General features: G+C 42.7%; 1 long non-coding RNA gene across 1 annotated transcript in view; it reads left to right on the top strand.

Moving 5' to 3' along the window:
* The window catches only part of LOC124789601, a 154,153-nt gene that overhangs the window by 76,658 nt on the left and 64,216 nt on the right, over nt 1–13,279 (top strand). Inside the window, exon 2 of the long non-coding RNA XR_007016143.1 lies at nt 7,559–7,618. This is a non-coding gene — a long non-coding RNA (uncharacterized LOC124789601). The remainder of the gene's footprint in view (nt 1–7,558; nt 7,619–13,279) is intronic.

Genomic DNA, 13,279 nt, shown 5'->3' with positions numbered 1-13,279 from the left:
AAATAAAAATTACTTACATGTTTGGAGTAAACCTTTTTTTATTTTTCGACATAGCCTCCTTTTAGACTTACACACTTCGTCCAACGATGTTCTAATTTGTTGATCCCTTCCGAATAATAGGAATTGTCCAAGTCTGCGAAATAACTATTAGTTGATGCAATCACCTCTACAGCTACATCTACATTTATACTCCGCAAGCCACCCAACGGTGTGTGGCGGAGGGCACTTTACGTGCCACTGTCATTACCTCCCTTTCCTGTTCCAGTCGCGTATGGTTCGCGGGAAGAACGACTGTCTGAAAGCCTCCGTGCGCGCTCTAATCTCTCTAATTTTACATTCGTGATCTCCTCGGGAGGTATAAGTAGGGGGAAGCAATATATTCGATACCTCATCCAGAAACGCACCCTCTCGAAACCTGGCGAGCAAGCTACACCGCGATGCAGAGCGCCTCTCTTGCAGAGTCTGCCACTTGAGTTTATTAAACATCTCCGTAACGCTATCACGGTTACCAAATAACCCTGTGACGAAACGCGCCGCTCTTCTTTGGATCTTCTCTATCTCCTCCGTCAAACCGATCTGGTACGGATCCCACACTGATGAGCAATACTCAAGTATAGGTCGAACGAGTGTTTTGTAAGCCACCTCCTTTGTTGATGGACTACATTTTCTAAGCACTCTCCCAATGAATCTCAACCTGGTACCCGCCTTACCAACAATTAATTTCATATGATCATTCCACTTCAAATCGTTCCGCACGCATACTCCCAGATATTTTACAGAAGTAACTGCTACCAGTGTTTGTTCCGCTATCATATAATCATACAATAAAGGATCCTTCTTTCTATGTATTCGCAATACATTACATTTGTCTATGTTAAGGGACAGTTGCCACTCCCTGCACCAAGTGCCTATCCGCTGCAGATCTTCCTGCATTTCGCTACAATTTTCTAATGCTGCAACTTCTCTGTATACTACAGCATCATCCGCGAAAAGCCGCATGGAACTTCCGACACTATCTACTAGGTCATTTATATATATTGTGAAAAGCAATGGTCCCATAACACTCCCCTGTGGCACGCCAGAGGTTACTTTAACGTCTGTAGACGTCTCTCCATTGATAACAACATGCTGTGTTCTGTTTGCTAAAAACTCTTCAATCCAGCCACACAGCTGGTCTGATATTCCGTAGGCTCTTACTTTATCAGGCGACAGTGCGGAACTGTATCGAACGCCTTCCGGAAGCCAAGAAAAATAGCGTCTACCTGGGAGCCTGTATCTAATATTTTCTGGGTCTCATGAACAAATAAAGCGAGTTGGGTCTCACACGATCGCTGTTTCCGGAATCCATGTTGATTCCTACATAGTAGATTCTGGGTTTCCAAAAACGACATGATACTCGAGCAAAAAACATGTTCTAAAATTCTACAACAGATCGACGTCAGAGATATAGGTCTATAGTTTTGCGCATCTGCTCGACGACCCTTCTTGAAGACTGGGACTACCTGTGCTCTTTTCCAATCATTTGGAACCCTCCGTTCCTCTAGAGACTTGCGGTACACGGCTGTTAGAAGGGGGGCAAGTTCTTTCGCGTACTCTGTGTAGAATCGAATTGGTATCCCGTCAGGTCCAGTGGACTTACCTCTATTGAGTGATTCCAGTTGCTTTTTTATTCCTTGGACACTTATTTAGATGTCAGCCATTTTTTCGTTTGTGCGAGGGTTTAGAGAAGGAACTGCAGTGCGGCCTTCCTCTGTGAAACAGCTTTGGAAAAAGGTGTTTAGTATTTCAGCTCTACGCGTGTCATCCTCTGTTTCAATGCCATCATCATCCCGGAGTGTCTGGATATGCTGTTTCGAGCCACTTACTGGTTTAACGTAAGACCAGAACTTCCTAGGATTTTCTGTCAAGTCGGTACATAGAATTTTACTTTCGAATTCACTGAACGCTTCACGCATAGCCCTCCTTACGCTAACTTCGACATCGTTTAGCTTCTGTTTGTCTGAGAGGTTTTGGCTGCGTTTAAACTTGGAGTGAAGCTCTCTTTGCTTTCGCAGTAGTTTCCTAGCTTTGTTGTTGTACCACGGTGGGTTTTTCCCGTCCCTCACAGTTTTACTCGGCACGTACCTGTCTAAAACGCATTTTACGATTGCCTTGAACTTTTTCCATAAACACTCAACATTGCCAGTGTCGGAACAGAAATTTTCGTTTTGATCTGTTAGGTAGTCTGAAATCTGCCTTCTATTACTCTTGCTAAACAGATAAACCTTCCTCCCTTTTTTTATATTCCTATTAACTTCCATATTCAGGGATGCTGCAACGGCCTTATGATCACTGATTCCCTGTTCTGTACATACAGAGTCGAAAAGTTCGGGTCTGTTTGTTATCAGTAGGTCCAAGATGTTATCTCCACGAGTCGATTCTCTGTTTGAATAAAATCTTTGTGCCGCCAGCCATTTCTTCAAATTGTGGAACAAATAGTAGTCTGAGGGAGCCAAGTCTGGAGAGTAGGGGGGATGTGAAACGAGTTGGAATCCTATTTCCATTAATTTTGCGACCATAACTGCTGAGGTGTATGCTGGTGCATTGTCGTGATGGAAAAGGACTTTTTTGCGGTCCAATCGCCGGCGTTTTTCTTGCAGCTCGGTTTTCAAACGGTCCAATAACGATGAATATTATTCGCCTATAATAGTTTTACCCTTTTCCAGATTGTCGATGAGGATTACCCCTTGCGAGTCACAAAAGACAGTCGCCATAACCTTTCCGGCCGAAGGACTGGTCTTCGTCTTCTTTAGTGCAGGTTCTCCCTTGGTAACCCATTGTTTAGATTGTTGTTTGGTCTCAGGAGTTTAGTAATGTATCCATGTTTCATCTTGCGGATTCTTCCAGAACAGCTGCAAACCATTCTTGCAACACTTCACACGATTCCGTTTTTTGTCAAGCGTGAGCAGTCGCGGAACCCATCTTGTGGATAGATTTCTCATGTCCAAATGTTTATGCAAAATATTATGTAACAGTTCCTTCGCGATGCCTACAGCACTAGCAATATCACGCACCTTAAATCTTTTGTCATCCATCACCAAATCATGGATTTTATTAATGATTTATGGAGTCGTAACCTCCACAGGGCGCCCGTAACGTTCAACATCACTTGTGCCCATATGACCACTCCGAAAATTTTGAAACCATTTATAAATTGTTCTAATCGAAGATGCAGAGTCTACGTAATCTTTATCAAGCTTCTCTTCAGTCTCCTGAGACGTTTTGCCTTTCATAAAGTAATGTTTAATCACCACGCGAAATTATTTTTCGTCCATTTTTTGACAATCACTCGAGTTCCTTGATTCACACGAATGCCAAACACAAAGAACAGACCAATATGGCTGAAATTTGGTGTGCGTTCTTTCCAAAGATGCTACTAACTAAACATGACTTCGATACTCGCCGGTGGTGCCATCTCTCGGACTTTGCAACGACTTTTCAAACGCCTCTCGTACACAGTCAAGAACTAAGTTTTCTACGAAAATGAGTCTATCTTCGGATTTAATAAAGTATATTTCCTATGCGTTAAGACTAAATTTATAGTACTCTCAATATTGCGGCACTTATTTGTGCAAGGAATGGCCGGAATAGCAAGAGTGTAGTGTATTCTGAAAAATTGTTGCCAATTTTGTAATCGGACAGCTGCACATTAATATTGCAAGGGGTAGTGCTGATACGACGGTGTATGTGTGCCATACACTTTCGTGCAGTTGAACAAGTTGCCGTATAGTCCTCTGGAAAGCAGTGCTAGCGAAGGCCGACCTAGCACCTGGTCGGTGCGGCGCGTTAAATGTGCGGCGCTGGGCGGCTCGGCGAGAGCGGCTGGTCGCTGCCCTGCCGCACCGCAGCGCACCGCCTCGGCCACTGCAGGAATGTGACACACAATGCCGGTGATCAAATTCTCACAGCGGGACAGGTTCCCCGTTGTGTGTGGGGGCCGGGCGCGTTCTCACGCTTTTGCGCGGGCCTCCGCCTTTGAGAGGGAAGGGACTGCTCGGCCTGGCACGAGCTGGCTGCGGCCCTTCTGCGCGCGGCGTGCAGGCCTGCGCTGCGAGCTCACTGCTGCGCTGCTTCCTCGCCGCGCCGCGCCCTACCTGTGGGAACGGGCGAGATAACGACGACACAACCCTCCGCGCGTGGGAAAAAATACATGGCCGCGTGCGAGCCGCCTGTTTGTTTTCCCGAGGGGCGCGCTTCGTTCAGCTGGGCCTGTTTTTACCGGGAGGACGCCGAACTGGGAAAGAGGGTAGGCAACACCGAGGGTTCCGCGTGAGAAATATCCCTTGCTTTTTCCAGCTGGCTCCTGTTTTGTTCCGACACCGTGCCAACATCTTTCCGAGAGCGCACGATATTCCAAGACCTCTACGTTTCTTAAAACTTCTCATTGCCAGTGGTCAGTCAGAGCGAGAACCTAGTAACCGCTTTAAACTCTATAACCTCTCATAAAATTTAGTTTAAAAAATTGTAATTCTCATTATACTCGAGCAACTTAACATAAACTCTTAAAAGTAGAAACCTTGCCTTACACCAGTTTTGCGCGGTGTGCAACCGAGTTAGCGATAGGGATATACATATAAAATATATTAAAGATATTATTGCGAACATTCTGAAGTAGCACTCAACGCGTATGACATCCATTTACTGACTTATACGTAATCTGAAACGTTGAACACGCGCGACTGCTACGGTCGCAGGTTCGAATCCTGCCTCGGGCATGGATGTGTGTGATGTCCTTAGGTTAGTTAGGTTTAAGTAGTTCTAAGCTCTAGGGGACCGATGACCTCAGAAGTTAAGTCCCATAGTGCTCAGAGCCAAACGTTGAACAGAGCAACTACGTTTAATCCCGAAGTCCAAGCTTCATGAAGAAAATGAACCGATCACTGAGCTCTCCATATAGCAGAGTAAAGCATTACTACATTCTGTGATGACCACTGTTAACGACCTTTTTCTTAATAAATAATTCAGTTAATCAATAGATCATAATCGTAACTGGTATTGAAGGAAAGAGCTATCTTCATGTACATGTTTGTTATAAAAACTGCAAATTACTGTCACCTACAAACAAAACAGAATTCTAAGGTCATTGAGGTCATTGTTATAGAGTAAACACAGGTTGGAGTGCAATTGATCGGCTGTCGACAATTAGGGCTGCGGCTGGTGTCTTGAAGATGCCCCACGACTGTCAACATAATGCTTCTGTAGTTTTGACCATTAAAGAGGTACGGCTGCTTTACGTGCCCAGATCGCCAAAAACGTCATGTCAGTCCTTGCAGTGGAAGCATTCCTCTTCGATTGTCTCCTGCAAAATAGAAATTGTAGCACACCCCTCCGCACCGAAGATCATAGCTCTCATCTTCTGAGCGCCAAAAACATTTTATTGGTTTAAGTCTCGTGAAAGGGAAATGGCGTTCACGGGTACTATATTACACCACCGAGCAATCTGAGAAACACTTTCAAGGAGAGAGAACACGGAAGAACGGGGGAGAATACCGAAGAAAATTGTGCGCCGACAGTAACAGAGTACACGTGTTTACATTATAACCCCATCACCACCACATTCAACAAATGCGGCTCTTTGATTGTTATCCAGTCTTTTCGCTATTTATTTAACAGCCTCAGATTGGTGCCTTCTTTATATCAGTTTTCCAACTCCAAACTCATCCTGCTGGACACCGATTTGCTGCTTAATATGTCGTTAGTTGCACTGATGCGTAGTTCAGGATGTATCACGACAACCAATATCCTGCAGGAGCCAGAACTTCCTAGAATATCTGGAGTAGGTGCATCGAAATCGAAAAGTAACTCGTTAGCATTACATGACTTTTGCTGGAGGGAGCAACAAACTCACATTCGACGCTAGTGCATACGTTACACTTCACAGAGTATTAAATAATGATTAGTACTTTTATGAAATATTCTCACTAAATGTGCAAACAGGCTACCTGAAAGCTGTTTTACCACATTACTTAAATCTTCAGTATCAAATAAGTGGGAAAAGGCAGTCATGTCTTGGGTGAATGCGCTTTGATCCATACGTATGACACTAGACAGGACCAAGACGTACTAAGCTATTCCATACTAGTTCCTGTGTGGCAAACAAAACTGTTTGTCATAGCACATAAATTTTGTTTTTATCAGTTCTTCGTATATAGTGCTTGTGAAGCGAATTCAAGAACATCCTGCAGAAAGCTACTCGAAGCTAATTACTGCTTCTCAGTGTATTTATTCCTCAATTAAAATTATTGTAAATAACTTATCATTTCTTCAACCGACAACTCAGTCCACAAACTCTGTGCTACTAAGCAAGTAACAGTTTAAGAGTAGCCTGAAGCACTGATCCTCAACCCCTACTTCGGCGACGAATTGGTTATGACGCTAGGTGATTATTAATACTGTTACATTATTTATGATCACTATAAGTAAATATTGTAATTTATATTGACCACAACCATATTCAAGATGTAAAAAAGTCTAATATTACATAGCACTCATACATTTGAAGTAATATATACACAAAATTTATTGTATTTCTCCGTGAAGAAATAATATGAATTTTATCTTTCTCTCGCTTCGCATCCTTTGAGAACCACTGCAGTAATAATGTTTGAATATAAAAAAACTAAGCCTTTAATTCTTGTGTTAAACGTGTGCTCTACATTACTTTTTACGGAAGTTCCCTCCACGAAGATCCCCTTACAATGTAACGAACAACACGGTTAATATAAACCAAAGCAGTTGAACTGTGCTATTATGTAATAGCAATCATAATGCTTACAATAAACCTACATTTTAAATAAATTGTCTTTTGTTTAGAAAACTGTGTGATAAGAAGCTAGTTACATAATATGTATATTGCAGGACGCCATCACATTTTGGATGTGCACTGGAAATGTATATGTGGAAACGTATTTCTCGCATTCGGTACTACGATATTTCAGCAACACATATCTTCTACACTGGAAATATACTACACCTTAAATTTTCAGTTTAACCAATATGCAACTGAATCTTTAACAATATAATACGCAACGGAAATTCACAAATTACATTTCATCGTGTAAATAAGTCATTGACAAAAGCTGTATTCGTAAATACAAATACAGCTATGACGATGTTGAGCCTATTGCAGTAACGTTTTCGCGAATTGGATGACAACCACCTAGCACGCGATTTCATCTTGATAGCAGTGTAATAGATGACGGCACAAATTCGTTATGGAATACAAGTGTATCTGTATACACTACTAACGCAATGTTTCAATCTATTATATGCGCTGAAGACGTTCCCTCGTCCGACAAAGACCTGTAGAGAGCAGTTTTTTTTTTGTTTTTTTTTTTTTGAATTCCAGTTAAGTAGGCTACTTACTAAAGGGTCGAGCCATTTGCGGGTTCCGCCGGACCAGAATCCGGTCGGAAGTGGAGCAACAGAAAGTAAAATGGCGCCGTCATAACCTGTTTGGCAGCACGCCGTTAACAATGAGTGGACACCTCCCCTGAACTGAACATTTACTTTGTTGCAGGCGGCGGTGTGGCATGGACCGTTGTGCTGTACAGGCTGCAGTCATTCGACGCGCAGGTCGGTAAGTCATGGATTCTTTGTCAGTTTTCAAATCCAAATTTTGTGCTAAATTTTCGTGTAGTGATGCACTCAGTACTGTAATCTGTTGTACAGGTCACCATACTTCAGAAGTCACCATTTTTTTTCTGATTTCGTTTGTGCACCTTACGCGTAGCATGGTACAGGTGTGTGAGCCGTACTGTAATTGAAACATCTAATCTAGTATTTACTGTAGCTGACGTCAAAATACAAGGTCCTGTGACTGTGAGAGTATTAAAAGACTTCGATAAACTACCGTATGTTTGTTCATCTGCAAGAAAATGCCCCTGAGCTGAACAGTGCTGAATTATTATTGTTCCCATAGAACAGCACCAGCATTTTCTTTCGCAATTCTCGTTAATGGAGTATTTCTGGTAGCACTTCCGTAGGAACTGTATTCTAAAATTATGGGAGTTCATGTTCTACATGTGCAAGTATTTTCACTTTTGTTGAGCAGCTGATGTGATGCGACCCCGATTTGCATCATGCCGTATGCATGTTGCTGTATTGAGAAAGTATTTTTTTTCCCCTTTGGGTGCTGCCATTGAGGTATTCCCTTAAAGGAATGTTTTCTGATGCCTGCTGCGCATATTGTTCATTGCCATGTACGCTTGTTTCGAACCATGTTCTGTTTGTAATTTATTTGAATTTTTCCGTGAAAGTAGGAGTAACCCTGTCGGTTCGTCTGCAGTCACCGCGCAAAGCGTAAACATTGTTGTCCGTATGACATAAGTTGTTGCATAGCGTGTTAAACTCACTGCCAATGGTATGTGGCATAAGTAAACTGAACTGAATGGAAGGCAGCACAGCGAACACGGAAAAAAAAAGAAATGGCAGCTCTGCAACTGTAAACAGCGAATTCAACATCGTCTCCGTTTTTATGGCAGAAGGAATTTCTTGAACTCGCTTTATATTGAACTCTACGGGGGTTCCATCACGGGTGGTAATAAATAGTGAATGTTGGCCATTTCAGTTCGCTGTGCACTAATAACAATACCGCATTGACAAAGCACTTCCGTCAAGAGGTTTCATTGCCCACATATTTGAATACAATGGCTCTGGTAGATTATCGGCAATTCTGATGACACTTAACCCATTCTCACGTAACTTGCGTCCTTTCGTCCCTCTGGGCTAACGATATCTCTTCAATCGCATACTGTTTTGTGTGTTAAAATGGAAGCAGAGAATCCTCTCTTGTATTGGGAATTAGAAGATGCTGACTCTGAATGACGAATTAATTTGTTGAGAAGGGAGGGTTTTGCGGGTTACATCAGTGCATCAAATTCGCCGTGTGTTTTGCAGTGCTGTCTCACCCGCAGTTATCTGACAGCGAACGATAAACATATCGAAAGGACCATGCAGCCCTCATATAGGAACTTCAGATCCTAAATGTGACATTAGCATTTTATATCTCCTTACACTTTTGTGGAAGTCTCACTCAAGACAAACCTTCAAAAAGACATCCTGACACTTAAATTCCTCTCTTTTTGAAATACGTTTCCTGCTATAGCCACTCTACATTTTATCGTTTCTACTTCCACCATCAGTTATTCTTACTGCCAAAAAAAGGAAACCTCGTCTACCACTTTATATGTCTGATTTCGTAATCTAATTCCTTTAGCATCATCCGAATTCGACTACATTCTATTATCCTTGTTATACCGTTGTTGGTTTTTTTTTCAGGACACTGTTCACTCCGTTCAACTACTCGTCCAAGTCCTTCGCAGTCTCTGGCTGAATTAATGTCATCGGCTAATCACAAAAAAGGCTACAACCTTACTCATTCCCTTCTCAACCACTGTGTTTCCCTTTCACGTCCTTCAACTGTTACAACTGCTTCTGGTTTTTGTACATATTGTAAATAACGTTTCACTTTTTGTATTTCATCACTGCTACTTTCAGATTTTCGAAGACTGTATTCCAGTGTCAAAAGCTTTTCTAAGTCTTAAAACTGCTATAAACGTTGATTAGCCTGTCCTTAAAGTATTTTCTAGGAGAAGTCGTAGTGACAGTATCGCCTCACGTGTTCCTAGATTCCTCCAGAGCCCAAGCTGATTTTCCTTAAGGTCGTCTTGTACCAGCACAGCCGGGCGGGCTGGCCGAGCGGTTCTAGGCGCTACAGTCTGGAATCTCGCGACCGCTACGGTTGCAGGCTCGAATCCTGTCTCGGGCATGGATGTGTTTGATGTCCTTACGTTAGTTAAGTTTAAGTAGTTCTAAGTTCAAGGAGACTGATGACTTCAGAAGTTAAGTCCCATAGTGCTCAGAGCCATTTGAACCATTTTTTCTTGTACCAGTTTTTCCATTCCTCTGTAAATAATTCATGTCAGTATTTTGCAAGCATGACTTACTAATCGTAGTTCGGTAGTATTCATACCGTTCAGCACCTGCCTTCTTTGGAATCGGAATTATTACATCCTTAACGGAGTATGAGGGTATTTTGTTTGTATCGTACATCTTGCACACCAGGTGGAATAGTTTTGTCATGGTTGCCTTTCCCACCTCTTTCAATGATTTTGAGGGTATGCCGTCAACTCCAGGGGTCTTGTTTCGACTTAGGGCTTTCAGTACTGTGTCAAATTCTTCTCGCAATGTCATGTCTCACTTCTCAATCCCATCTGTTTCTTTAAAGTTGTTTCCCTTGTTTATTTATTTCTTCCACCTTCCAGCTTTTCCTTCTTTGAGAAGTACTGGCTTGGCATCTGAGCTCTTGATATTCATTCAGCTGCTTCTCTTTTCAAAAATGCCTTCGAATAATTTTCCTATAGGCGGCACCCATCTTTCTCCTAGTTATGCATGCTTCTTAATATTTGCATATTTCGTCTAGTCATTCCTGCTTTGTCACTTTACACTTCTTGTCAGTGTTATGTTTTAGTCGGCGGTATTTCGTTTGGTTACTTTCTTTTGCTGCATTTTTCTGTTTTCTTCCTTCGTGAGTTACTTTAATATTTCGGACGCGATCTAAGGTTTTCTAATGGGCATTTGCCTTTTTGCCAGTTAGATCCTCTGCTGGCTTCACAATTTCATCCCTCTAAAGTTACCCATTCCCCTGTTTCAGTCAATCGTTGCCCAATGTTAGGTTTGAATCTCTCAACAACCTCTGGTTCTTTCAATTTGTCCTGGTCCAATATCCTTAATATGCTACCTCTCTGAAATTTGTTCAGCTTCAGTATGCAGTTCATAACCAATAATTCATGGTTTCTCACTCGAACCATGTAAAATTGGTGACCAACTTGAATGACCTGTGTTCCTTACATTGGGTCCAGCATGCTACAGATTGTACCATCCGTGCGCTAGCGTCACAGCTGCGAAATACAAGCTTTGTAAAAATAACCAGTGCGTTTACGTTGAGAGAATTCATAGAAAGAAGTAGGCTAATCATTAAAGCTATCCAGAGAGTCTTTTGTTCCATTTGCTGTTACTTAAGTGAGATTTCTGCGCTTTTAAATAAACTGACTTACTCATGTTTAGATAAGGGTTAGCTAAAGCGGTACCATAAGCAGATGTTGCCGTTCGTATTGCAGAATGCCAATTAACGTTACACATGTAAGAAGGCTAGTATATACAAAATGATGGCTTGTGCACTGATTTATTCATGGAGTAGTCGTTAGTCCCAGACGAGTTACATTTAAATCATGGAACTGGTATAAAAATTCATTTACCGTCCTACAACAGCGGATGACATGATATAACCAATTTACACAATTCATTTAATTAATTCAAGATTGTACAAGTAGCGTACGGACACCGTGTCAGAGGTTGTCCCATCTGCCCGCGTAACAGAAAATTACACTTAACGCATAAAGGAAATGCGCTGCTAATTGTACAGCCTGAAATAAATGTTAACCACTTTAATATATAACTCACCCTGTTCTTCAATCTAATTTTTAGTTTCAATGAAAACATGGTTATATTACTGTGAAAGGGTTATGGAAATAAATAAAATTTTGATATCGCATGATTATTTCTCCCTTATACAGTAAAGAAAGTTGCTGCGATCCCGGCGATATTGCCGTCATTTACTTGAAGTATTGTGTGCTGAGGGGTTAACAGAAGTCAAGAGTACAAGTGGTTGCGACAGTGGGGACAGTAAGTCGTAACGAAGCGTTTGCAACAGATTTTATCAATAGGACCGTTAATCACACGTCTTGGGCCCCAGGAAGAAAACAAGGGATTGCGTATTCTCAACGAGGTCACAACTGTTCCGTAGGGGCTTAGGTATCGAAGAGGCTACGTTTGACTCGAGGCACACACTGGGCATCGCGCTAAGGACTATGACGGAGGCTTGAGCGCCGCCTCGTCCGTAACACGCAGATTCCGTAGGCGGCGGCTGCAGCCACGGCGCGCCTGTTGAATGTGTCATTGAGCAGCAGCAGGGCCCATTGAGGAGCTCCGCCATTCAGGTCAGCCGTCGCCCGCCCGCCCACCGCCCGCGCCACCGAGACCGAGACGGGACCTTCCTTTTTTCTCGTCTTTTTTTTCCCTTCTTCCCTACTGCCGCTTGCTCTGTGGAGACGAGAACCTTACGCGCTCGCCGCCGCCGCCGCCTCCGCCGCCGCTCTCGGCTTCCGGCGTTGTCACGGTGTGGCGAGGCGCGGGATAAAACATTGCGGAGACGGAGGGCGTATTATGTGGCGGAGGCGAGAGAAAGTACGTGGCGGCAGGCGGCTTTACCGGCTCCTCACCGCCACGCCGTCTGGTGTCTCGCGGCCGCCCAGCTGGCTCGATTCTGCCGCCTGCAAAACGGCTAACCTGACTCGCTTTCTCTCTTATGCACACTCACGTCCTCTTTTTTTTTTAACATGCGATGTGCTTCGTGTAAGCCGCTTTTCGCACGACTGTAGAATAACAAATTGGTACTCGGCAAGGGAAGTGTAGATTGATCATTAACGAAGAGGACTGTAGCTTTCAACTTGAGCATTAATAATCGCTGTAGAAGTGAGGTTTGAAGCAGTCTGATATTAAATAACGAAAACTTTTTCTCACCACCCTTAGCTACGTTACTGTCGACCAACTGCAAATCAAAAGAAAAGATGTGTCGATAAATACACAATTCACTGTTTCTTCCAGTTGTTGTTGTTTCATTTGATGAAAATTTGTCTGTACAGATAAATGCCCCAACAACAGAGCTTTTTACAGCTTATGTGGACGCCTTGGTGTTATGGAGGACACATGGTGGAATACAGATTGTGTATTATAGTCGCTAGAAACTCAAACAAATCATAGTTCGTGTTATTGGGAAAACAACTGATATGGAAGACTGTGAGGCGGTGAAACAGTCAAGTGAGCGAACATGAAAAGTTGACAGACATGCTTTTATTTGGCTGTTTATAACGTTCAGGTTCATATTCATTCCCTCAATGTGGAACTATGAAAAAATCGGTGAGGAGGTACAAAAACAAACAAAAAAGGTTGATCTCCTTTTTGCTTGTTTCTTTCAGTTTATCCTTGTTCTAAAAGATTCAAACAGTGAAATTAAGTAAGCTTGCGCCCATCATTTGACATTTACACTCATTTTTTTCGCTTTCACTGTTGCGATCAACACTGTAGGTTTCAGTGAGAAACTGGGAAATCGCAGAGGTGTAATTTCTGTCTCGTTGTGCAGCCAAGTAATTGGCGATTCCACTCAGTAGATATGTCAACG

Source organism: Schistocerca piceifrons, chromosome 3 (genome assembly GCF_021461385.2).
Source record: "Schistocerca piceifrons isolate TAMUIC-IGC-003096 chromosome 3, iqSchPice1.1, whole genome shotgun sequence".
Taxonomy (NCBI): Eukaryota; Metazoa; Arthropoda; class Insecta; order Orthoptera; family Acrididae; genus Schistocerca; species Schistocerca piceifrons.
This window is presented reverse-complemented; position numbering and strand designations above follow the sequence as displayed.